Source organism: Marmota flaviventris, chromosome 2 (genome assembly GCF_047511675.1).
Source record: "Marmota flaviventris isolate mMarFla1 chromosome 2, mMarFla1.hap1, whole genome shotgun sequence".
NCBI lineage: Eukaryota > Metazoa > Chordata > Mammalia > Rodentia > Sciuridae > Marmota > Marmota flaviventris.
In genome coordinates, this window is record NC_092499.1 from 3,217,190 (window position 1) to 3,226,744 (window position 9,555).

At 47.6% G+C, this 9,555-nt stretch overlaps 1 non-coding gene and 1 pseudogene across 1 annotated transcript; one reads left to right on the top strand and one right to left on the bottom strand.

Annotated features, from left to right (window-relative positions):
• Positions 1-7,327: 7,327 nt before the first annotated feature.
• Positions 7,328-8,431, top strand: LOC114101528 (ras-related protein Rap-2c pseudogene; annotated as a pseudogene).
• Positions 8,432-9,199: 768 nt separating this feature from the next.
• On the bottom strand, positions 9,200-9,271 carry Trnaa-ggc (transfer RNA alanine (anticodon GGC)). Its single transcript has one exon. It is a non-coding gene; the product is annotated as a tRNA-Ala (tRNA).
• Positions 9,272-9,555: the final 284 nt, after the last annotated feature.

Below are 9,555 nucleotides of genomic sequence, written 5' to 3' on the forward strand. Positions count from 1 at the left end.
CTCACATACATATACATATTTTTGAAACTTTTCACATATATGTTGCGGTTGTGCAATCGTCCTTGGTGTCCCCAGGGGACGGGCTCCTTGGATGCTGCATTTGCTTGTTCCATGGGTGCAGCATCTGCAGGAAGCCTAGGTGTGTCCTCGGGTGTGCTCACCTCTGGCTTTCCGAGAAGACCTGATATGACGTAAATGCTACGTAACCAGTGGTTACACCATATTGTTTCGGGAATGATGAAAAGAATAAAAAGCCCATACATGTTCACTACAAACAGAGGGGCTTTTCCTGAATATTTTCTATCTGAGGTTGGTAGAATCTGTGTTGCAGATATGAAGGGCCAACTGTGTACTTGAAGAAGAACAGCCAGGCCTGGTGACGCATGCCTGTAATCCCAGTAACTGGGAAGGCTGAGCCAGGAGGATCACAAGTTCCAGGCCAGCCAGGGCAACTTAGCAAGACCCTGTCTCAAAATGAAAATTAAAAATTAAGAAGGGCTGCGGATGTGGCTCCATGGTTACTGCTCCTGGGTTCCATTCTCTGTGCCAAAAAAAACAAAAAACAAGAACAAAACCTTACCGAAAGAGAAATTCCTGAAGTACCCAAATGGCTCCAGAAGTTTACTGCCACCCAGTTCTTCTACAAAATCTCCCAGAACAATCTTCAGGAAGCACCCCCCTTCTCCACTCCTAGGTCCCCACAACCTTTGAGTGTCCCCAACTCCAGCCCTGTCTCGTGGCATCCAGTGTCACTGCTGGCCACCCACTCCGGCCATGGCTTGCTGTCTAGCGTCCCGCTGTCCTTGGGGGCCACGTGGACTGTGGGTGGTGGAAGCTACGGGCCGTGGGGGAGGGCAGGACGGGGCAGCCCTGGGGACTGGGGCAGATCAGGCCCAGGAGGGGCTGAAGTTTGCAGGGGAGCAGGCCAAGCTGTCACTGCCCTGCAGGCTTCAGGGACAGAAGCCTGGGGACAGGGACAGTGTGTGGGGGATGGGGGGGTGCTCAGGGAGTACAGAAGAAAAAAGCCTGGGTAGAAAGAATACTAACAGGGAGGCGGGAAATTGCAACTTTTTTTTTTTAGGGAGAAAATGCCCTTTACTTGTTTATTTATTTTTGGTACCCAAGACTGAACCCATGAGTACTTAACCATCAGGCCACATCCCAGCCATATTTATTTATTTATTTATCTGTTTGTTTGTTTATTATTTTTAATTTAGAGACTGGGCCTCCCTAAGTTGCTGAGGCTGGCTTTGAATTTGCGATCCTCCTGCTGAGTCACTGGGATTACAGGTGTGTGCCACCTGGCCCTGCTAATGGTAATTTTTTAGAAACGCTTCCAAAATACTTAAGGACCTTCACTCTATATGGGATCAGTTTTCATCAGCACAGGATTTCTTGGTCTAAATAATACTTTTGACAGTGAGATCCAAACAAATAAAAGGTGATTTTTTTCCTCTTCTCTCTCTTTTAAAAAATCTTTTGTTTTGCATCTACAAATTTGTAGATTTAAGATTTCTTACATAATAATTGGCAACATAGCATCTTTCCCCAAAATATACATTAAAATATATTATAGAAGATTTTAACCCTGTCCATGAATTTTTTTTTAATTTTTGTTGTAGTTGGATACAATACCTTTATTTTATTTATTTATTTTTATGTGGTGCTGAGGATTGAACCCAGGGCTTTGCATGTGCTAGGTGAGTGCTCTACCGCTGAGCCACAACCCCAACCCTCTCTGTGGATTTTTAAATAACTCCTCCTAGCTAATTTTTTAACAAGATGAAAACTGTTTCTTTAAAAAGCAAAGAACTAATCAAAAGAATTCACAGTAACTGAAATTAAACATTTCATCTGGGTTGACCTAAATTTGTCTAAAACACTTAAATATATCTTTTCCCACTTTTTTTTTGCAGTAAAATATAGCTATAAGTGCCCCCAAAGATGCTAGTCTTCTTTAAGACATCTTTAAACTTTTTTTATACCTAGAATATGCAAAACTTATGTTCTGCTGAAGGTTAGGTGAACTGCATTATTTTGAAACACAAGTAGCATAGTCTAGGTTCTCCACTGTGATACCCTTGTGTTAAAAAAATTAACTGAAGGAAAATATTTCTCTAATCTCATGTTGTCTTCATGTATACACAGAAAATTAAAAAATTTTAAATTTATCAACACAGATAGCCTGGGAATTTCAATGCTAAAGTAATCTGCTTTGGTGAAAAATATCTTGATTGACTGTCTACACCTATCCAATCAATCCCTATTATGCAATGACTGGATGGTAGTGATTTCCATCTCCACTTACTCGTATGCATGGAGATAGCCCCTAAAAATTGGAGTTTCATCAGCATTTACTAGGTAAGATTCCATTTACAGAGGACCAGGAACAATTGCCTTATTTTAAGAGCAGTGGGATTTACTTATGAATATTTGGGGGTAGAATCTAATTTGTTCTATTTATGGAATCCTAAGCCATTTGGGGGAACTTTGGAAAAAGTATACTGATTAATTTGCATTGAAGCTATCTTCAGAAATAAATCTGCATGGATATACTCCTCAGCATTCTTTTTTTAACATAAAGGTATCTATGTGTTTTTTTTCTTTTTTTTTAGCTGTAAAGAGGCACATTCCAATCCATTTAATGACATTCACCTCAAATGCTTTTTGAGTTTGGATTTATTTAAGGCAGGAGAACTAAAGCAATCCAGATGAGTGCCCTTTTTCCTGTATCAGTCCTGTGTGGGCAGAATTGGTGACACTATTCAGATGCCCTAGAGGACTCCAACAGGATCCACCAGGCACTTGTGTCTCGTAGAGTTTGGTTTTTACAAAAGGGCTTATTAGAACGGTTGATGTGTTTGAATAAAAATGCTCTTTCTACCAAGTATAACTTAAGAATAAGTTCCAACTCTGGAAATAGAAATTTTTCAAAAGGGGAATGGATGTTTTCTCTTCAGCAGCTAAGAAAATATATGTAACAAACAACATATTGCAGACTTATACTTACAGGCGCATACACATATATTCTCTCACATATTCCTTCTCAATAACTGATTCTTGCCCCAATTTAGACATTAATTTATCAGAAAAAATGTCAGAGGTGGACATAAATCTATAGTTCCAGATTTTGGCCATTTTCAATTTCTCTATGCCTAAGGAAATATAACTCTGGCATGAAGACATTTTCTCAGTTGGTGTGTGTGACTGTGGGGAGAAACAGGAAGCTGACAAGGTAATCCACACCGGGTTTGGCCCAGGGCACAAGAAAGGAATGTTGCCTTCACACGTGGCAGGATGCAATCCCCAAGAGCAGCACCCAGACAGCCACACGTGGGACTCGCAGGGCGTGGCAGGTCAGAGTGCGCAAGGTCAGAGTGTGCATCAGACAAAGGTGCAGATTAGCCACAGGGGAGCACTTAGAAAAACTTAAAGCATTTCTTTTGTTTTATGTCTTGGTTCAGGCATAACAGAATCTTTGGCCACATCTCATTGGTTCTGCTGACTACTATTGTCCTTTTACCATCTCCTTGAGCCTGGTGAAAACTCAGGGTTCCAAATTATGGTCACCTGGATAAAGAAGCACTTACTGGCATGTGTTTCACATAGAAATCACCAGCCTGTGAGGGGCTGGCGGAGAAGATCACCTTTTGGGCCTGCCCTGGAGCAGGGCACACACTGAGTGCACTGCTGACTTCAGAGGCCGGTGCTGCCTTCCTGCTGTCCCCACATGTAGGAAGAGATGGACCACAAGATCCCCAGCAGGGGTGCTCCAGTCACAAGTACCCATCACAGTTAGGGTGTCCCAACCATGGAAAAACTGTGGGGGAACTAGATTTTGCCTTAATGCTTGGAAATTTTTCTTTAAATTCTGCTTGGTGGATCACAGCCAGAGCATGGCAAACGTCCCCTTCCTCCCCTCCCCCTTCCTCCCCTCTGCCCTCCCTTCCTTCTTTTCTTTCATACCAGGGATGGAACCCACTGAGCCATATCCCCAGCCGTTTTTGTGTTTTATTTTGAGACAGGGTTCTGCTAAATTGCTGAGGCTGGCTTTGAATTCACCATCCTCCTGCCTCAGCTGGGATTACAGGCGTGCATCACCACACCTGGCACGAACATCTTTTTCTTCTGCGTCATGGCCCAAATCATGAAGGCATCCGTTGAGGTACAGGCTTTGTTGGGAGACACAGGCCTGGTGGCTTCTGGAGGTCCTTCTCCTTGCACAACTTCAGCTCACACTGTGTGAAGAGCAGCGAGGTGTTGAACATGGGCTAAAAGACAAAGCTGAATTACTTATCTATCTTGGCTTGTGAGATAGGAAAGTGCACTCTCTTGGGGCTTGTAGAATTCAGACTCATCTTTAGGACCAATGTTTGCAATTATGGTGTAATCAGACATCCTAAAGCATCAACGCAGCACATTCGTGGAGTCCTGCTTAATTGGTGAGCTACACATTCATCTTAAGTCCTGCTTGGTAGGTGAGCAGGCAGAGCTGGCCTCTGGTGTTGGATGTCAGGACAGTGCAACCTGGAGGCCACCATGGACCTGGAGAAGTGTCCCAGCTGCTCACAGGACCAAACCATGAAACTGCAACTTTTACTCTAAGAAGCTCCTTAAACACCCTCACCTTTACTTTCCATGCCTGTTTTCCTTAACATAAATTCCTAAATTCTTAAAAAGCCAAGCATCTTAGAGTATCGAGTCTAGATGATTCATGCTTACATACATTGCTGGCTTACACAAGCACTTTTTTCAGACTAAATAAAGCTAAGGGAAAATGCTGTTAAAGACTTATGATCCAGGTGTATGCCAAACATCATCTATTAACTAGATGACCTAACCCAGACTCCCTGAAAGACCAGACCCCAGTCCATCAATAGGAGAGCTGAGCCCGCTGGAGGATGTCTCTCCCACATACTTCTCATGGCATTGTTTACCATATTTCCTCTAAAAGAAAGAGCCCAAGACCCCAAAGCACAGTTCACTCCTTCTGAGTGTGTGTCCCGCTCTACTGATGCTTTCCTGAAGAAATCTGCTTTCCTTTTTAAAAAAAAACCTTTTTAATGCCTCTTTGACACTTCCTGAAATTCCTTCCAGGGTGAGGTGAGATCCCCTTCTCCCTTCTGGGGGACTTCTTGGACCTCTCTCCAGTGTCAATGGGCTGCTCTGCTGCTGGGAAGACACATCATCTGGTGCTGGTGGTGATTACTGGGAATGCTGGCTTCTTAAAAGACGTTGCCCTATGGGCGGGGGATGTGGCTCAAGCGGTAGCATGCTTGCCTGGCATGCGTGCGGCCCAGGTTCGATCCTCAGCACCACATACAAAACAAAGATGTTGTGTCCGCCGAAAAACTAAAAAATAAATATTAAAAAAATTCTCTCCCTCCCTTTCTCTCTCACTCTCTCTTTAAAAAAAAAAAAAGACGTTACTCTGGGCCTCCCAAGTTCCAGCTCCCAGGCACAGGCCCCTGGATAATTTATGCCTCAAATGTAGATTCCTTATTATACCACAACATCATACATAGCAATGGACATATTACATGAATTAAAATAGAAAATTTTCATAGTTTTCATTCCTAGAAGGATTTTTTTGAGGGGAGGGGTCTCTTTCAAATTACTTGCCCCTCCCCCACAGTCTCTTGCTCTCTGGTGGTTGTTACTTTGTTTCTTTTTTATTTCTTTAAACACATAAGATGTAACTATTTCCAGCCTGATAATACCAGTGCTGCAGTTTTCCAGCTATGGCTGTGGCTGCACAGCCCAGTGGTTCTCACTCAGCAATTTTCTTGTGCTCTGTGACATTTTGGGCTGTGGATTCTCTGTGTTCTTTCAAAGCATTTGTGGGAAGTAGCTGAAACCAAACTTGTGTTTCTCCAGGGAACATTTGCGGTGATTCATTTATCAGATTGAGCCCTAGTTTTGTTACCTGGCAATCTGAAAAAGTCTTTAAGATTACTTTTTTTTTTTTTTTAAGAAACCACATTATCTGTAATCGCCAATGTATGACGGATTGATTGTACACCAACACCTTCTCTGCAGTGTTCACAGGAAAGCACACTGTGTGGCTGACCACAAACACCGCTATGCAGGATGTATTCTGTGGGCACTTAAAATTTTGCCCCTGAGCCTCTGTCACCCAGGAGTCAGGACAGTCTCCTCAACCCCTGCTGGGGCCCTTCCTAGACAAGGCTGCACAGGAGGAAGCCAGGGTAGCTTGAGGGATATTCCACACTGGAGAAAGGGCTGTGCAGGCTTAGCCTTTCTCAACGAGGGCACCCTGGGGCTCTTAAGTCCTAAGGCAGTTGCTTCTGCACCAGGCCGGGGCAGAGGCGCTTAGGAAGACAATCCTAGCAGTTGGGGCCCTGCCCTCAGGGTGCTAGGAAATCAAGGATTAGTAAATTATCCAACTGGAGTAGAAGGGATCTAAGGAGGTGGGTGGTGACCACAGCCACTGTTGAATGCACTCTTTGCACTTCCAAAAATGACCTGGGTTTGGTCATTCTACTCTTAGGCCCTAGTGAAAATTCTTGATTTTATCAGGAGGGCACAGTGGAAAACCTGGGAGGGTTTAATTGGGGAGGTTGTGATTGACAGTTTATGAAGATCCCAGGTCCCTGCTCAGGGACTTCAAGGCTGCAAGGTATTAGGGACCCTCAGTGTGAAGCTCCCTGGCTGGCTCCTCCTTCACCTGCCCTTCAGCCTGGGGTCCTTCCTGCTCAGAGCGCCTCAGCTACAGGCCCAGCCAGGCCTGACCTTGAGCGGCAGCCTGGCTAGGTCCACCAGGCTGCATCTGGAATGCTGGAGAAATCCCTGAATTTCCTGGGTTGGCCTGGAAGGAATCAGGTTACCTTCTGATCCGCAGACAGAGGGGCTCCCCCAGTAAGCAGAGCAGGGCCAGGGGCTGACTGGGGGGCCCCAGCAGACCTGTGGGCGGCATATGAGGGGAAGGCCGAGAAGGGCCTGACAGCTCCGGGGGATCTACCCAAGACCGGAGGCTGGGGGAAGAGGGGAGGCCTAGAGAAGGGACTGGTGGGGCTGGCCGCCGCCAGGACGCCGGGCCGGGGCGGAGCGAGACTTGAGAGAAACGCGGGAGGCAAGAGGCGGAGAGCCAGGCCCCCGGTCTCGGTGGCTGGGGTGGGTGGGTGCACCTCGACCCGCAGGGGCAGATCCAGGCCGGGCGGGAGCAGGTCCAGGCGCCAATGAAGGCGCCCACCCCTGCTGGGCCCCAGAAGAGGTTCGCGGGGCCTCCGGGGGAGCCCTCCAACCCCGCCCCGTGTCCGCCCTCCCCGCCCCCTGCCCGCCCCCAAACCCACCCCGCCCCCTGCCCGCCCTCGCCTCCGCGCGCCATTGCCCGCGCCCTAAGGCCGCGCGTCCCCTCGCTCCTGGCCATGGCGGGCCTGGTGCTGCGCCCAGCCAAGGGCTACCGGGTAGTGCTGCTCGGCAGCATGGACGTGGGCAAGACCGCGCTGGCCACACAGTTCGCGTGCGGCCGCTTCCCCGAGCGCTGCGAGTCGTCGGTGGAAGAGCTGTTCAGCAAGGTGATCGAGGTGAACGCGGCGCCCGCGCTGCTGGAGATCGTGGACACCGTGGGCGCGGACCACCTGGTCACCCTCAAGGACCTATACATCAGGAACAGCGACGGCTTCGTGGTGCTCTACAGCGTGTGCAGCGAGGCCTCCTTCGAGGCGGTGCGGCCGCTGCGCGAGCGCATGGGCCGGCTGCGGGGGCCCAAGGCCGTGCCGCTGGTGCTGGTGGGCACCAAGGCCGACCTGGACGCCGAGCGCCAGGTGCTGACGGCGCAGGGCCGCGCGCTGGCCCGCGAGTGGCGCTGCCCGTTCCTGGAGGTCACCGCCAAGAGCAAGATGATGGTGGACCGCGTGTTCACGCAGGTGGTGCGCGAGATGGAGGCCCTGGCCCCGCCGGAGGAGGCGCCCCGCGTCCCGGTCAACGCCCATAATACGTGGCCGTCCGAGAGGTTCATCGGCTAGTGTGCCACCGTGATCTACCGCGTCGGTCGCGCTTCGTGACTTCTGAAGCTCAGTGTCGGTGCTCAGTGCCTTTTAAAAGAAAGCTCCCACGCCTAGACAAGTGTGTGCTTCTGCCTACCAGCTCCGACAGCGCCCGGGCCGCCTGCCTGCCCAACCCTGGCCCAAACTGTGCCACTTTGTTTACCTCTGACTGCGCTACAAGAAGAAACCCAAAAAAGCTCATTTCCCCCTGTGTGGAGAAAATACCCTCTTTTCTTTCATTGGAATTTGTTATGGACTTGTGTTGTTGTGATTAGCACCCGGTTGATGTTTGCTTTGATTGAGGACGGCCACCTGAACTTTTACGTGGGCCGTTGCCGGAGGTTTTCTCGTGTTTCCTTCTCCTTCACAGCCTGGAATTGCAGCAGTAAGATTTTCCTCGGCGTTATTCTAAATATAGTTATGACATACACAACGTTGGTTTGAAAGGAGATATTGTTGGAGGGGGACAACTGCCCACACAAAGAGCTCAGAGCTGCCTGTTTGTAACTGGCATCTAATCGATTTCTGCCACTGAAAATTGGAAATAAAAAAAAAATGGCTATAGAAGTTGATGGTTTTTAGAGTGTCTGTCTGACTTACCTGTAAATCTGTAATTCCTAAGGTTTTCACACACTGCTTCCAGTTATTCTCCAGGAAACAAGCTGGTGACTAGAGGGAAGGGTGTCCAGCTGGTAGGGAGTGTTTTGGCAGAAGTGCTTTGGGGAGCCAGTGTTGGCCAGGTTGAGATGTTTTGTCTGAATACCTGCATAGCTGAACGGTGACAGAGTTCCTGAAACAAGCAAACCAGCAAGGGTGTTTTTGTATAGTTTTCACATAATAACAGGAGATTTTTCTATTATATGATAAATGTTAAAAACTGACCTTTGAAATGAGTACTTTATATAAATTTGCACAAATTAACAATTTTACCTCTCTAGCTGCAACATATATATATTTTTTAACTTAGGAAGCCATCTTTAGTAATCTCCTAAAAAAATAAATAAATAAATAAGGAAGCTCAAAACTATGCCTATGAACTGAAATAATTTGTTAAAGGAAAGTTATTTGTAAAGTGGTTATGAGGCTCTGTTTATTTGCATGATATGTGATTTTGGGGTGGTACTGGGGATTGAACCTAGGAGTGCTTTACCACTGAGCTACATCCCAGTTCTCCTTATTATTTTACTTTTGGGGGATGCTAGGAATCTAACCCAGGGTTACTTGCATGCCAGGCAAGCACTCTACCACTGAGCCACACCCCCAGCCCTGATATGTGGTATTTTAATAGAAGATAGACTTTTTCTTACTGTAAAGGTTATGTGTCAGAGCTTTACTGCAGATCCACTCCTGGAAATGCTGTCCAGGAGGGCAGTTCTCCCTCTCTTCCTCCCCTTCCTGAGATGGGGTAGGCAGAAGCTGCTGACTCCGCTTCCCTCCTGCACCCTAGATCATGCCTGGCCACCTCCTGATGGTTCTGTCAGTCACCTCTCTGAGGGGTTATTTCAGAGGAGACGGAGGGTGAGGCATCAGTGAGGGGAGCACTTTC